Here is an 18,022-nt window from a genome sequence, read left to right on the forward strand (position 1 = left end):
TATATGTAGGAATGGATGAAGGTTCTATACAAAAGTAGGGGTTGAAAGATGTACTGAAAAAAACAGGTAATTCAGACTTTCCATTTTCTGTTTTTGTCTAAAGTGCCAATTTGCTGAGGAAAAAAATCTGTTGTATTTTGATAGGCAAATTTTGTCCTGTTTACAATAAAACTCACGTTTGATGTTTTTTCTTATATAACTGTCAGGTCAGATTCTGGCATGAGTTACATTTGGATATGCAGTAAGTATAGAGTTTTTCAGAGAAAGCAAACTCCATCCTGTAATTGAGAACTTTAACTCAACAACTTCAAAAGAGAACAAGAACTCTAGTAATTACCAAATGTGTTCGTACTCTACATTTTTTTCAGTGAATGAAGACTTTGCACTTCTGAGTGGAAGCCTGGAAATTTCTTACTTTCCATCTCTTGCAATGTCTTTGAACAATCTTTGTATTTTGATTCTATTTCTTTACCTCAAAGCGAAGATGTTATATGCCTTGCAGAGAGTACTTAATTAGTACTTAATCATGTAGAAAATATATCCCTTTGTTACTATCCAAGAATCAGGTAAGAAGATAAATACCTTGTATTATATAAACTTTCTCATAAAATAGATTCATACCTCATATATGAGATATTATGCTTGAACAATGGTGACTCATGCAATACAAAGGAAATTTTTATCCAGTGACTTAAAGTTTTAAAATAATTTTAACAAAATGTGACTTATGGATATAATTACTTAGGTAGGCATACATCTCAAAACTATAAATGCACTTTTGTTTACCTCATTAGAGGAGAGAAAATTAATAAGGTTTTCTGTGGTGGCCTTTCTCAGACAATGTGGGAGAGAATAGATAGACATTAATACTTTGGTGAATCAAAGAAAATTAATTAGGAATTTATTTTAGAGTACCAGAAAATACAATTAAATTTCAATAGCTAGTCAGCCTGTTGTTTTGTAATTCCATTTTTTGTCATGACTTTTAAGTGCATATTTTCACACAGTTTTTTTCCTTTTATTTTTTATTGCATTTTCTCATTGCCATTTATCCTCCTCACACTCTTCCCACTGCATAATCCACCCTGTTGTTCCCGTCCATGAGTCCTTTTTCTTTTTTGCTCTAATCCTTCTGCCCCTTAACCCTGCACCCTCCAGAGCTGCAAGCCTGCTCTCTCTGAATCTGTCTCTCTTTTGCTTGTTGGTTCAGTTTGTTGATTAGATTTCACATATGAAGATATATAACATATGATTTCATCCACACAGTTTCTTTTAGAGACTGAAAAAAAAGAAAGCTCTCCAATATCAAAATAAACTTTAGCTTCCCTAAAGGGGATGTTGTTTGGATGAAACAACAGCTTTCCTCCAAATGCTTGAAAAAGGGCTGTGCATACTTTTTCCACTGAATATATAAAAAAGTAATAGAGTATGCAGTTAGACAAACATGAGCAGAGTATAAACAATAAACCAGGTATGGAAGGTCACCAGGACGGAAAGCTCTGTATACCTAGCATTGGATAATTGTGAGGTGGGATTTTGCCCAAAAGGACAATTGTAAGGTGACCTTTCCTCTCCTGGTATATTGCTGGTGCTATGATTTAGACTGTCTGACCTTTCATATCACTGGTCATGCAATTCAGATCATTCCCTGAGCCTTTCTCCCCTGGTACATTGCTAGTCATGTGGTAGACCCCTTAGAAGAGGAACATCTTTTTCTTTTCTTAGAAAGGGTCCAGAGAATAGCCTCATAGAACCCCCATATAAGCCCTTGCATGATCACTCCCTTAAGCATTAAGCCCTCAAGACAATGAAGTTCTGACCTTCATCAAATAATCCTTGGACCTAGTGTGCACTCACTTTGTTTACAGCATGACCACGCCTTTCCCCATCCCTTCTTTCCCCATGTGCCCTTTCTCTGGATCACACCTATGTCCTCCTCTCCTCTCCTTCTCCCGAGCACATTTTGTTTGCCTTTCTTTCTCCTAAATTCTAAGGGGTCTTTCTTTCATCCCTGTGACTTGTTCCTGAGTCCATGCAGCCCAGTGGCTTACTTCTTTCATGGCTCACTTCTTCTATGTCTCTGAATTTTTAAATAAACTCTCTTGTGATTTGAAGTTCCTTAGCTCTGAATTCTTTTCTTAGCTGACTTCAGGGACTGAGGTGTAACATCTGGTGCTGATTCACCATTAACAAAAGAACAGTAGATTTATCATTATCGGTATCATCATATAGTTCTGGTCATAGTCATTGTTTTTTCTAAGTTCTTGGTCTCTTCCACCATTACTATCTTTCCCAAATGAGATATAGAAAAATAAATAAAAATTAAAAACTGTTGGTCATTTAACCTCAGATTAATATAACCCAGGAATTCACTAGCAGTGCACTTGCATGTAGTACAGAAAGATTTTGTGTGTTGTCAAAATAAGAAACATCCAAACCTGCAGAGAATTTTTATGAGTTTATTTGATTTAAACTGACAATAATTGGTGGGAAGTTATAAACTCAAGAGATTGAGAAAATGCTCCAGAAAATAGCAGTATTGCCACTTATTTTACACATCAGAATCAAAAGAGAAGACATAAGGGGAGTACAGGAACTCCATTATTAATAGATTAGGGAGGCAGGAGAAAGCAAAGTTGGGAAATCTCTGAGATGGGAGTAAAAGTAAAACAGATAGACACATACTTCCTTTACATTGGCAGATATATCACAGTTAACAATGAACATTTACGGCACATAGAGATGGCATGTGGGGGAACGAGATAACAATGAGGGATAATATGGTCTCCTGTTCTGGTGGGAAATGGTGTCGTGAGAAGTCTGGCAAAAGGAGATTACTCTCACATTCCCAAGGTGTTATCATAGCTGCAAGGAGACAATAAACAGGTCCATTTAAGATAAATATTGACCTTCATCAAGGAAGACACCAGCCAAAGACATGACTACTTGGCATGATTTGCTTTTAGTTAAGAAGCTTTAATTTCAGACCATCCTATGCAATCATTTTAGGTCTCTGAGTTTATAAGGCCCACCATGCAGGCCTTTCTTGAACTTGTCAGGTTTAGTATATGGCCCCTTTTTTGTTCACAGTGTTAAGAACATTACAATGTGTGCAAATAGCATGCTTGCAAAAGTTTTCATAAAAATAGTGAATAAGAGCTACTTCACCCTCACCTCTGAAGAAATGACATGTGAAGGACATGAATCCCACTTGTTACTGGATGCTCTGAAAAGCAACTCAGTATTTTGTTCGAAACAAGATAGCACCACTTTGGACTGGCTCTGCTTGATTAGTTCAGCCAGTAGAGCCTTGAAATGCAGAGGAATATTTTTCCTCCCCAACAGTTAGATAAACCCCCAACTTCTGCAAGGAAATCTTGGATAAGCAGAAAGAACAGAAAGGAGATCGGAGGGCACCCCTTTGTTCCCCTGCTGCCAACTTCCTGCTGTATTCCTTAAACATGACTCTGCATAACTCATTTTCACAGAATGAAAATTTTTGTGAGGCTTCATTTGAAGAAGTGTTTCTGCTGCTTCACAAATTATAAAACATACCATGCTAATTTATTGAGATTACTTACTCAGCTGCTTTAATGTTCTTCCTGACTCCAAAGGCCAGAACCTGCAGACTCTGTTGACAGAAGTTAATATCAGGTCAGAATGGGAAGGGATTCGGGAACTCACAAAGGAAAGCCCTATGCTAAGGTGTTACAGAACAGGGCCAAGGTGGGGTATGATATACTATTGCCAAAAGGACCCCCCACTAGGTTCGTTTTACTCGCTGCTGGAGAAAATACATCTCTCAATGCCAGAGATTTGTGAAAATGTAATGAAATGTTATTTTAGAGCTATACAGACTTGACAGTGACCAGAGAGAAGAGGGGAGGGAATTTCAGGGGAAAAGGGGAAAGGATTACAGGAACAAGTATAAAGGACACATGGACAAAAACAAGGAGGGCATGGAAATGGGAGGGAGAACTGGGGTCATGGGCTGGGGTGGTAGTAAAAGGCAAAAAACTGTACTTGAACAATTAAAAATAAAGCTATACAGACTTAAAGTAGTGACTAACGTCTTCATTAAAATATTCAAGTCCTTGAGGATACCCACAGATGCACACAGTTTTTCCTTCTCCCCCTGACCTAATCTGGGGTACCATATCTAAGGAAAAGGAGCAGAAGTCCATGATTCAGGCTCCTGGCACCATCAGCTGTGTCACCACCAGGATCTCCAGTTAATCCAAAGCCATGGGGCACCTTCTCATGGCCTACTGGGAAGAGTCCTTTCACCCCTTTTCTTCCAGGCAAAGTCTTTCCTGCTTCCTAAGCCATGTGGCCAAAGGGAGCACCCAAAAGCCACCTGGTCCTCACTCTTGCCAAAGTTGCGGAAGTCCCCACTGTGCCAAAACCACGTGGTTCTCTCTTCTCGTGGCTGCCTAGTCTGGGTTTAAATCTCTGCACCAACCTTTGTGTCCCCATTTCCCATTCCTCCTACAATCAGTTACACCTGCCGGCATTCTTGTATTATTCCAATTTTACTGGGCTGCCACTGTGAGTCTGGGCAGGTCAGTAAAAATCCATGACGTTGGATCCATGCCATGGATCCAATCTTATCCAAGCCCTCACTCAGATGCAGTAACCAAGGGATACTGCCCCCCAGTTACATTTTGGGTGGAAGTCACTTCCATTCCCTTGGCTCAAAGCATGGCCACAGCTATTTAACATATCTATGCAACCAGTTAAAGGTTATAGATATGCTAATGACCATGCCAGAGGTTAGCTGCAAAGCCCTTGCTGTACAAAATAGCTCTGCATGTTCCTGCTCCATGTGTCCCTTCCCCCAACTCACACCTGTGGGGGTGCGGAGGGGTGAGGACATCCTATATATCTTTCTAATATTTCCTGGAAACCTTGAGTTCTGGACCCCATTCCAAATCCCTATTTGGGGCCCCTCTCTTGGCTACACATTTGTTACATTTGTTACAAATGGGCCCCTCTCTTGGCTACACATTTGTTACATTTGTTACAAATGGGCAGGTAGCTGTAAAATGTCAGAGCCAGAGAAACATTCTAAACTCTAGGTGGAGATGTAAAGTGGAGCACCATGAAATGGAATTTACGTTGGTCTATATGCTCAGATTAAATTTATCCCTGGGTGTGGGTTTCTTGAGCCTATGAACACAAATGGATGAAGGTTTGTATTTGGATGCACAGCTGATGGGAATGTGTTCTTAATTTGACAAATGTGCTTTCCTCAGGTGCTGTGCCAGTTTGTTAAATATTCAAACATTTGTTGTGCACTGCAGAATAAGTTTAGGTCAGTGATTCTCAAACTATTGTGTGCATTGAGATCATCTGAAGGAATTGTTAAAATGTAAATTGCCACATCTGAAGTTCTTTATTCAGGAGGTCTGTGTGGGACCCGAAATTTTTCTAACAAGTTCCCAGTGATACCTTGTTGCTGTTGTAGGAATCACACTTTAAAAATGAAGCACTGGTTTAGAAAGTAATTTGCTTTTTCTTACATTTTAAAAAATTCTTTAAATTTCAATTGTTGTTCAGGTACAGTTTTCTGGCTTTTACTCCTATCCCAGCCTACACCCCCAGCCCTCCCCACCTCTCTCCCATTTCTACCCCCTCCTTTGTTTTTGTCCATGTGTCCTTTATACTTATTTCTGCAAACCCTTCCCCTTTTCCCCTGAAATTCCCTCCCCTCTCCCCTCGGGTCACTGTCAGCCTATTCTCTATTTCAGTGTCTTTGGTTATATTTTCCTTGTTTGTGTGTTTTGTTGATTAGGTTCCTGTTAATGATGAGATCATATTATATTTGTCTTTCACAGCCTGGCTTATTTCTTTTAGCATAATGCTCTCCAGTTCTATTCATGCTGTCACAGATGGTAGGAGCTCCTTCTTTCTTTCTGCTGCATAGAATTCTATTGTATAGCCCTGGCTGGTGTAGCTCAGTGGATTGAGCTCGGGCCCTCGAACCAGACAATCGAGGTTTGATTCCCAGTCAGGTCACATGCCTGGGTTGCAGGCCAGTTCCCGGCAGGGGACAACCATACATTGATATTTCTCTCCCTCTCTCCTTCCCTTCCCCTCTAAAGAGAAATAAATAAAATCTTTTAAAAAATAAAATAAAAATAAAGTAAAAACTAGAATTCTATTGTATAAATGTACCATAGTTTTTTTGGGTTTTTTAACTTAGTTTCCACAATGCAGGTGAAGTTTTCTTCTTTTTTGGATGACTGTTCTTATTTTAATCCTTATTCTTTTTCTATGGGAACTCATTGAAAGGATATGCTGTTTGTGCATTTACATTTACTTGAATGTAAATTTCATGTCCATAAATCTTAGAAATAAAATGATTCCCAAATAAATATTAATATTTGTTTTTATTCACTTACAAAAAATGCAAAGTAAGATTGATTCTTACCATGTTAGAAAAGTTATTATTGGCTTTAAAATGTTGACTGTTTTTGTATTGATTTAATACTGGATTGAAAGTACAACTGCAAACATTGAGTGATAGATGGCTTATTTCCTATTCCATCTGCCTTTCCTTCTGTTTAACCAAGACATTGGTCTAGTTTCAGTCTGTTTGTGCAGCTGTTCAGCAGGCAAAGCCCAATAACACCCAGATAAGCAACTGGAACCCACCCCAAACACCTCTTAAATTTCCACTAGTACATGCTTTGCCTTTGCAGACAAATTCTTGAATAGCTCAATTCACACACTCCATCATTCTCATCTATCTTAGTCACTGAGTTTGCTATAATACACCTGTCATATGATCTGGTATTACTTCTCCACTGTGGCCTCCTCCTGACAACCTCAGAGCTCACTCCACAGTGGTTCTATGTCCCTGTCCTACGGCCATAGCTTCCAACCACGTTTGCAGAGTGTTCCTCCTGACTTGACAAAGTCTCTAGGATTCTTCTACCTCCTTCTATAAGATATTCTCTTAAATAGCTCACTCTCTTCTTCCAAGTAGAAGTGAAGGGATGAATTTAAATTAGTAACTTTGACAGTAAAATGAATCATACTCAAGGTGTATAGCTCTAGATCAGACATGTAGGTTATCTACAACCCTAAATCAAGTATGTGCAAAGTTGTGTGCTCCAAAATTGGTCTCCCTAATGGTTGAACCCAAATCTTTTTTCTTATGGTGATAGTTATTGTGGTCTATAACCAACTCTATTCCCTCCCTTACCCTACCCTGTAGGGAAAGAGCAACAGCTAAGTAAATGATATTGGGTGGCCAATTCCGTGGTTTATCCACTCAAAAGCATATAATTCTACCCTGGTCCAAGAGAGCGATGCATATGGAATAAGTGTTCTAAACTGCCAGACCTTTCTATTTTAGAAGAGAATCCTGGTATTAGCATATGAAATACCCTAATGTTTTGAAGTTTGTAATTAATTGAAATTCTTTGGACCTCACTGCAAGTTATGCAGAGAGACAAACACACACGAGCCCAGTATGAGCAGTAGACTACCAGTGTGTTGGAGGACTGTATTTGAGGAATTGGCTGAAGGGCAAAGTCTGCTTCCTAGCATCCCAAAGAACATTTAATCTGCCATGATTGAGTTTTGAATTTTATGTTCAGTGCAAACATATCAAAATATGACAGTTATGGTTCCATGGTTCCTCTAAAACGCTTTGAGAATGGGAAGGATTATCTTTGGTTAGTCTGATGTGTGACCTTAGTCCCACTCAGGTCTATCAATTTATGTGAAAACTTCGGAATGCTGTTTGCAACATTAACATTTCATATGAGTTTGAAAAATGATCTATGTCTGGTTGCCAGGTTTTAACTGCTAACATTATTGTTTTCTGGTATAACTTGTTACTGCCTGAATTCTGATTTCTTTTGCTTAGCTCCTGAAGGTGTGACAACAGTGCAAACAAGATTATTATTAGGCTTCAAGCCATTCCAAACCTCTGTAATGAGAAAAAGGCCCTGACAAGAAGAAACGATATAAAGAAAGCAGTACTTATTTACTTAATTTGCTGCTTTCACAGATTCATTGATGTTTCCTCACTATACATAGGAGAGAGTCATGACTTCTGTGTTAAAATATATTCAAAATGTAACTGTTATATCTAAGGCAAAACTGCAACCACAGATGTGACTCCTGGTAAAGACCTTGGGGAAATTCATTGCTTGGCAGGTATAAGAACTTTTTTACAAGAACTGAATGTTGCTAAATAAAAGTGCACTATTATACAATCGTGGGATTTTTGAAGTGTGTAAAGAATTAAAATAAGCAGTCTCATAGGTCACTGTTATTATTATTTTTAATAATTTGGCAAAGGCTTAATTCTTTGGATTATAATGACATTAATAAAATCTTTAGGCAAAGAATTTAACATAATGATCAATGCTGCTGGGACACTTTAATACAATTTTTCTATTATTATCATTCATGGAGGCTATGACTCAAAAAGACCCTTGTCATCTTCTACTGCTAAGATTTTGATCAACTAGTAAAAAAACTTCTTAGCAATTCTTCACCTAGAGCTTCTTATTAAAATTTTCACTTTTGAAATTTCAGAGGAGTCTGGATTCAACCTCAGCTTTCCATTTCCCTATTTTAAATAATTATGCTGAAGACCTAAAACGAATATAAAAGGTTATCTGTAGGTTAAGAATATGAGCTGCATGTAAACATTTAATTTTCAAAAAGTAAATCTAGTCTACCTAACAGTTTTCAGACTTCTCTAATAATAAACCAAAATGGCCCTCCATTCTTAGTTCCAAAATACACATTTTGGATGACAGACTCAGTTAACACAAGCAAGTTACACCACTATAAAAGCACATCTCAGGAAAAGATAGCAATGTCAGGTGTGGCTATCTTTTAGATATGTTGAAGAGGTTCAGTGTTCTACTGAACCTTGGGATGGCAGTAGACTTTAGGGAACAAACTGACCATATAAAGTTTGTTTCCCAAGGTGGAGAAAGACTCAGAAACCATGTTACTTGATAAAGGCTTCTAGCAGTGAGTCAATGAGTAGACAGAAGATTTCAGAAAACTCCATAACTTTCTTCAATAATATGGCTGTCATGTGAAAGACTTGCTGCCTTCAAGTTGTCCTAGCAAGTCAGAACTAACACCAGAAGATACATATTGACTTCTAAGGATTAGAAGTGGTTGGCAATGACACAGACCATTTTAGGAAGCAGACAATTCCACACTTCCAGCTGTTCTGGGAAACTGGGCAACTATCTGGGTTGCAAGTTCAATTCTTTCAAAAGGTTCATTGTGCAATGCTTACTGCTCCTAACTTACTATAAAATTAGTCTTCTAAATTTTGTTGACTCATTTATAGTTTCTGTCATCTTCTTAACAGAGATATTCTTTTCCCATTGCCATACTCTTGCAAACTGGCCAATTACTAATAGATTCAGTGGGTACAACAGAACTAATTCCCTGGGATTCATTTTGCCAAGGCACATACTCCTCAAGGTTACCAATGTCCAGTTACATTACAGAACACTTACTCCTTGAACTGAGATGACTCACAACTCATTGAATATATACCTTACTACTCTTCAAGACTTAGTTATTGAAAGTTTATTATTTCCCAGGTACCAGGCTCAGTGGGTTGGTAAACAAGAGGAATAACACCCTTGCACACTGGTAAAATAGACAAACTCCAAAGTGACTTATCTTGTTATTTAAGCAAACATTTAAGTTTTGTTCTTTAATTATAATTTTTTGCAGGTTTCTACTGAATGAGTGACTAAGTTCCAGAAATGCCTACATTCTTGAATACTAAGTAGTTGCTATAATTGTAGCTAACTGAAATAAAGATGATAAAAATCACAAATAAATTAGCTGTTTTAATATGTATTAAGGATATAACTATGTATGTAACTCTGTAAAGGCAGCATCATCCCTCTAGAAAGTAGATCCCAAGCTCTATAAGCACATCAGAGAGGTGATAATCCTGTTCGTTTTTTTGTGGGGATGGGGGGAGGGGAACTAAATCTGTGGTAGTTCTCTTTATATCTCTGCAGCCATTCTCGGGTGGTGTGAGATGACTTGGAAATCTTGACTGCATGTGGTCCTGACAGCCTGGTGCAACAAGGTACAAACAATCAGCTTACTAGTTGGCTTACGTGTGCATTTTGCCATGGAATCATTCACTCTAAGGCCCTTTGTTAACTCATGGCTCTTATTAGTAGTGAGGGTCATTCCAAGCACATTCCTGAGTTTGTTCCTTGTGCCCTGTTGCATCAGAAGCCAATTCTGGGTGTTTCTGGATTCTAATGACCCCTCTTGTGACAAGATCTCAGACATGGCTGCAGTTATATCCCTACTAACTGAGCTGTTCTTTCTCAATATGTCCTATTTATGTATTTTGGAATCCTGTTTAGGTATTTCAATCTTTATGTCTTTGGTTTTTTAAGACACTACCAAGCATATCAGTAGTGTTTCAAACCATCATTGTGTCAGGTTTAGCAGCTCAAGACTTAGGCAGTCAGTGGTTTCTTTTTCCCAGTTCTCAGATTAAGTCCTTTCCTAAAGCACTGGCCCATTCACACATTTATTCCCATCTGTTCACATATTCCATATAAAACAAATGCCCTGTCTGAGAGTGGCTCATGTACTGCACTGGCCTGCATTTTCTTCTTTGAGATCTAAAGATGCTTCTCAATGTACCCATGTTCTCATCCCTATCCGTAGTGGGGGTAGTACTTCATTCAAGGCACTCCATATTTACAAATGGTGGTGATATTCGCACATACCAATGTTCAATAATATAAATACTGTACACTGATCATTTTCATAATTCCCTCAGCCATTTTGCTGCACCAAAATGTGACATATAGACAGAAATTTTAGCATCATTTGAGAGCTTGTTAGACAGGCAGAATATCAAGGCCCATTCCAGATTTTCTGTATCAGTCAAGGTCTGGTGATTATAGAAAACACATGCCTGTTAATTGCCTAGAATTAAAGTTGTTACATTGATATGAAAAAGGCAAAAAGGAAACACAAAAATGTTATGGATGTAACAGAATGGAAGCATCTTTCACTCCTAGAGTTGATTCGAATTATTAAATATTGGGGACATGGAGAGGTTCCATGGATCCGAAATCCAGACCAATGGACAGGAGTGTTGGTCATCGGATGCTCTGACCCTGACCTTGAAAGGCAGACTCCACAGGGTTGTGATTAAGGTTGTTTCTGGTTTTATCATTGATTTGTTTACACCTTGGGGTAGGTACCCGAAATTGTGCCACCACATCAATGGAGAAACTGGTTTATTTGCTCTGTATCTCTGAAGCTGCATGAAGATCGTGAAGATCACTTGTGCTTTAAAGTTGTGCAGGTTTCCTGGAGAAATAATTCACGTGTAAGAGTGAATTATAGCTGTAAAGAAATTTTAGTTTTGAGCAAAAAGTCTGGGCTTTATTTACTAAGTTCAAAATAGTTACCCTGGAAAAGTATAATGTTTGCATAATCCTAACTGGAACTGCTTCCCGGGATTAAGTTATAAGATTAGTATCAGTTTCAGAGGCTAATTTATCGGAATATTTTCAGTTGTAGCACACTGTCCTTTGATTAAAATTTATTTTAGAAATAGACCCTTTCCATATTCTTATTAGTTTATCCCTTTATAAGGACAGAAACATTTAGATTTGATTTCTATAACCACAGTGCTAAATTTGGGCCTGGTAGGTTGAAGGTTGCCTTAATATTTGCTAGTAAGAGAATAAGTGAATGACTAAGTGAAAGAACATTCATGAGTAATACAATTTAATTTTGGCCAAGGTATAGATATAAAATTGTTATAAATATGGCTGGAAAGTGTGTAGAAAAGTATTTCCTAAATAGAAACTCCAAAAACTGTATTAAGCAATAGAATAAATGTAGCTTGCAAAAGAAAGATAAAGTTTCAATCTTAAAAGACAATTTCTGTTAGATTTGTTTAAATTAGTTTTGTTTTCATAAATATATATAATAAATAAATATACATTACATATGAGTTATATATATAGTATATATGTACAATATATACTATATATATAATAGTTTATATAGTATACTACTATATACTATAGTATACTATATATACTATTATAGTGTGCCACTCCAGAATGCAGCAACTCTACAGATCTTTGCAGCTCAGGCTGACCTATTGGGAAAAGATGATATTTGGCCAGCAAAGGGCACATGCCTCAGAATAGTTTATGTTGGAAAAAGGTCTCTCATTAGACTGAGATATTGACGTGCTCTCCATAGAAGGTGCAGAGATTTGTGGTTGATCCATATGGCAAGGGCCTCACGGTGTCTAGAAGCCCCAGAGACAGAGGGCCCTACCTGTGTATTGTCTGGTCCATGTAAAGCTAAAATGCCAGTGAGGTCATTTTCACAGGAAATGGTCAACCAACAGTCTAAATATGCCGAAAGAATACAAAGGTAAACATACATGGAAATGCAGGAATCATAATGTAGCAATCCTTATGTGGTGATTTAAAAGATTTATTACATGTTAGTATCATTTGATAAGGATGCTCAGAGCCACTTGTAAGAAGACTCATGATGAATTATTATGTGACAAAACATTTCCCATTTTGATTAAATGTATAATATGGTGATAAAAAAACATAAAATTACTGTTAAAATCATTGTCCTCATTCCCTGTCTGGGGTAGCTCAGTGGATTGAGCATAGGCTGCAAACCAAAGGGTCGCTGGTTCAATTCCCAGTCAGGGCACATGTTTGGGTTGCAAGCCAAGTCCCCAGCAGAGGGCATGTGAAAGGCAACCACACATTGATGTTTCCCTCCCTTTCTTTCTCCCTCCCTTCCTCTCTGTCTAAAAATAAATAAATCTTTTTAAAAATCATTATCTTCTTTGTCACCATCTTTCATGAAAAAAGGGCTTTTCCTAGGCTGACCTTAGCCAATATTCTGAAATAAACCCACTCTTCCTTCTCTTTTACCCTCTTCTCAAAGGCTAAATTCAATGACATGAGATGAATTATTAGGTAGAATTTGGAAAATGTAGAAGGAGGACAGGTGGCTTAGGGTCCATAGTGCTTACAGAAGAAGCCAGTGAATAATTGTGGTTAACCTTCTTAACTGTGGTTGACTTCCTCCAATTACGTACCTGTTTTATGAGGGGTCCATAGTATTCACAGACAAAGCCAATACATAACTTATGTTAACCACCTTAACCTTGATTAACTGTCTCTGCTCACATATCTATTTTATATCAGATGACCAGAGGTGGTCTGGAGCAAAAAATAATGACCCAGGAAAACAGACCCCCACACATGCCTATGTTGAAGTATTCACATCCTTCCAGGGGAAGGAAGACACGGCCTTTTCCCTCAGACCAATAGGTAACTCCCTCCTCTCTCCCCACAAAGTCTGTAAGTCCTCAAGATGAAGGGAGCAAGGGCCTCCGCCTCTCTTTGCCCACCTCAGCTAGGCCTGTCCTCTTCCCTGAGAGTGTATTGTTAACTGCTTTCATACTAACTGACTTGCTGGTCTTTGATTCTTTACTGCATCAGCGAGAACTGAGTTTCTGACAACAGACTGATGATACAAAGACCACTGCAAACATCCTACAAGTCAGGCACTCTGCTTAAGGGTAGTAACAACACTTTTAATACTACTCCAACCCAAGTGATATCCATCATCTTTTCTGTACGTATGTTACAGATGCATTTGCAGACTGAGACAGAGCTCCCAAGTTTTCAAATCCCCAAGAGAGACAGACAGACAGCAGAGAGTCAGACAATGTGACACCAGAGTCAACATGCATAAGCACCGACATGTTAACAAATGCCTATGGGTGAAGACATTTGCATTTTAAGTTATATAGTTCAAAGAAATCTACTTAATAGTCTAAGAAATTTCATTTAGAAGAATTCATGATGAGAATGAACTGAGTGGTGAAGTGTTTTGACTGGGAGAAGCCTCCCTGATGTTCTTGGAGCAGAATCCCTTGGAAACTAACCCTCTCTGCCTGTCAGAGTCAGCCTAGCACAGGGCCATGGAAAGGGAAGCAGGCAGCAAATGGGATATCTCATGACAGTGTAATTTCCCTTTCTCATGCGGGCTGTTAGTTTCTCTTTAATGGCCCTCAGTGTGTCCTTGACTCTGGACATATGTGCAATTTTATGTATCTTTGTCACAACTTCCTCCTCCACCTCCCAGAAAGGGTTCATTGCTCTGAGTCCCCAGGACATTTACAATTCATTCTACTCAGCATCTCCTATGTTTCACTGATGCCATTTGTTTAATGCATCCTTCTCATTAGGTGTGGATTCTGCAGTGCTGGGACCACACCCCTCTTCTTCGGTAACCAGCCCCTGACGTGGTCTCACAGGTGCCAGGTGCTGAGACCTGATGGAACTCTATGATTTTGGTATTCACCAACAAAAATTCAATCAAAATGTACTGCTGACTTGAGGCATCAACTATTCTAGATTTCACAAGTGAAATCAAATGTGGAAGAGAATAGTATTAGGAATGGACTTCGGCAGTGTAGGTGATCACAATCTGTATAGCTGTTAGCTTTAGGAGAGCAAATGTAGGGCTAATGATAAAGGTGAACACTGAAGAAGTTAAAGGAAGCAAATGATATAAACTATGACCTGCTTCTATCTGTGGTATAAGTCTAGGCTGACTGCACCAGAAAGAGCCTCCTATAATTTTTATGCTTATTATTGTCTTTTTGAGGCAGATTATTTATAAAACTCTTTAGAGAGTAGACATCAAATTGAATGTTTGGCCTTGAAATTTTTTCATCCTAAAATTATATAAAACCTAGTGAAAAATACCACTTTATTTTCTCCTACTTAGAGCACTCACCAATTTATAAATTTAGGCTTTGTGCTGCTAATAGTCCATGATTCTGGTCCTTCACCTGAGGCATAGCACATATTTTTCTCTCATACATGAGAGCATGAGAGCATATACAAAAATGTTATTACTCATATGCCACCTAAGTAGTAATAATTGAAGTTAATATTTACTGAAGGATAATTGTATGTGGACTAGCACTATATATGGACGATCTTATTTTAACCTCACAAGCATTTCATGGAACATGTATGAAGGACACAGAGACAAAGCCCAAGGGGGTGGGTTTGAGGGTGGGAGGCGGGGATGGGTGGGGCTGGGGGGCGTTGGGGTGAAAATGGAGACACTTGTACTTGAACAACAATAAAAAAATTTAGAAAGCACATACTATTACTATTATAGTTTTACAAATGGAAAAGCTGAGAGGTGAAGTAACTTGCCTGAGGTTGCTCATCTAACAAATGGTGGAGCCAGTATTTATTCCTGGGCACTCTAAGCTCAAGTGAGTCATGCCATGCCACTTTATCACAAAATGTAGAGGACAACCAGGGAAGATTAACCTCACATTCTTGGAAATCATTTGGCTGTAACTTTAGCTCATAAAACCATCTGAATGCGGCTGAGGAAGCAGGCGTATGAGACAGGCAAAGGGCTGTGACATGGCCCTCCCTCTCCCCTGCTTGTGTCCTGGCAGCTTCGCAGCAGAAGTTGGGATCAAACCTTGAGGTGACACATGGTGTTCCACAATCCTGACTCTCCTTTCATTTTTTATTTTTATTTATTTTTTAATTGTAAGCATTTATTTTAAAATAAAATTATATTATATTTATTGAATATATAAAACATGATGATTTGGTATCATACATATAGTTAAATGACTGCAGTCAAACTAATTAACATATTTCACATAGTTACTATTTTTTAACTCTAGGGAGTACACTTGAAATCTAGTCTCCTAGAAAATTTCCAGTATTCAATATAATATCATTGACTGCAGTCATCAAGCTATACATTACTTCTCTAGATCAATTCATTCTACATAACAGTAACTTTGCACCCTTTGACCAGTATTTTTCCACCTCCCTGACCCTGATAACCACCTTTCTATTTTCTGCTTCTAGGTATTTTACTTTTCTATTCCATATATAATTGAGGTCATGAAGTATTTTTTTCTTTCTGTATCTGGTTTGTTTCATTTAGCATATTATCTTCTAGGTTTATCCATGTTGTTGCAAATGGCAGGATCTTCTTTTTTAAGGGTTAATAATATTCATATATATACATATATAATACATATATAATTTCTTAATCTCCTTTTAAAGGTAAGTGTAATATAAGGATGCTATACCTTAAGTGCAACTTTTATAAATGTCAAAGAAATGAAAATCTAAACCATCTCTCTGAGTGCTGGTTGACCTAAGAGGTTTAACTATGAAGGAGAAACTGATTTGAAAAGAATGTTTCTTCATTCGTAGAATTTCACTTACTCTAGGGAATTTGTGGAGTGCCAAACACTTCTGCATCCAGTGAAACACTGTGAATCACAGTCACAAAATGTGAGAAATCCAAACTTCAGTATCCAGTGAGAGCTCCCTGCTCAAACCGATGCTCACACGGAACACAGCCTTGATCACAGCTCCGCCAGCCTCAGCCTCCTGCTTGCCTGAGCTGCAGCAGAACAGTGTGTAGCACACTGGTGTGTGGCACTCGCTCAAGGGAAGCTAGTCAGCTTGGGGTTTGACCAAAGAGGAGCCGATTAGGGTATTTGCAGTATATCACATGCAAAAAGGCCATATTAGATCTGAATAGCACTCCCTTCACTTAGATAAAGAAATCAAGACCAGAGAGCACAAATGCCCCATTCAAAGCTTCACGCTAAGCAGGATCGGAACGCCAAACTTTACCCTGTTATTTGACTGCCTCCGGATTTGTGTCTTTACTTAAATTTAAAGAATGTGTCTGATTACTTTCAAAAGAGATAATATTTTTGTGGGAAATACAGATTTTTTCCTCTTTATATATTTTCTTTCTTGCTAGGTTTTCTCCCCTTTTGGTTATGATTTTGCTCTGCTGTCCCAAGTGACTGGGATTGCAGTGGTTGTTGGGTATAAGGCGTGAAACTAAACAGGCAAGAGCGGTACTGAATTTGCACTGGACATAAAAAGCCTAGTGATATAATTGGATCTAAAAATGCATCATATTGAAAAACCCATATGGGATATGAAAAAGGTGGTCATATTCCCTATCATTCTAGAATGGTCTTTGAAACAACACAATAAATGTGGTGTTGTTATGTCCATATGTATCTCTTCTCTATCTTATTTTGGAAGAGATTCTTAGTTGACACATTTTAAAATCTACCAACCCACTGGTGAAAACATCTAGTAAACAAAATTGAGCCTGCCAGCAGACATTAAGGGACATTTTGAGTGTTTTCTCATAATCACAGGCCGTACTTGCCACCTACCACCTGCATAGTAAAATCAGTAAACTTCAGCTAAGTGTGGTACCAGATACGCTCAATGGATATCAGATTTGCAGCCAGAGGAAATCTGTGGACTGGAGCTCAGCGGACAAACACAGGAGCCAGCTGGCCTTGGCAACAGCTTCAACCACAATGCTTTTAGCTGTAACCTGGCTCCAATAGTGAAGACATTTACTATATGACATTAGTATTGGAAGTTGGTTGACATCAGGGTTGATTGATTATTTTGTTTAGCAATCTCTCTACTATACCAGTGATAGTCTTGGCTTCATTTTTGGGTGAAGCTGGAGCAGTTTTTATGCCATGTCTAGACAGGACCTATAAACAGAGGTTAAAAATAAATTCCTTTCTTACTCTCTTATTAAAGTAAACTGTTATATGAAATATTGTATCATTAATTAATCCTCATATTTTACTCTTGAACCCAGTTCATATTAGGAGAATGGATTTGAATCTCATAGGACAAAATGTCTACTGAAGGAGGGAATGGGTTTATTCGTAATGTTGACTATCGCAATACTTTGGACTCAAAGATCCATGGAGTCCACCTTAGAAAATTCCTTAGAGAGTCAGAAAGTGTGGACGCATTCCACTCCTCCAACCTCCTTAAATGCTATATGATACATACTTCCAACTTGTTGTTCTAATATAATTATTACCTGTATAACATTAAAATATCTCCAAGGTGATTTTCTAATACATTCCAAA

This window comes from Sturnira hondurensis, unplaced genomic scaffold (genome assembly GCF_014824575.4).
Source record: "Sturnira hondurensis isolate 20B ecotype Veracruz unplaced genomic scaffold, ASM1482457v3 Scaffold0025370, whole genome shotgun sequence".
Lineage (NCBI taxonomy): Eukaryota > Metazoa > Chordata > Mammalia > Chiroptera > Phyllostomidae > Sturnira > Sturnira hondurensis.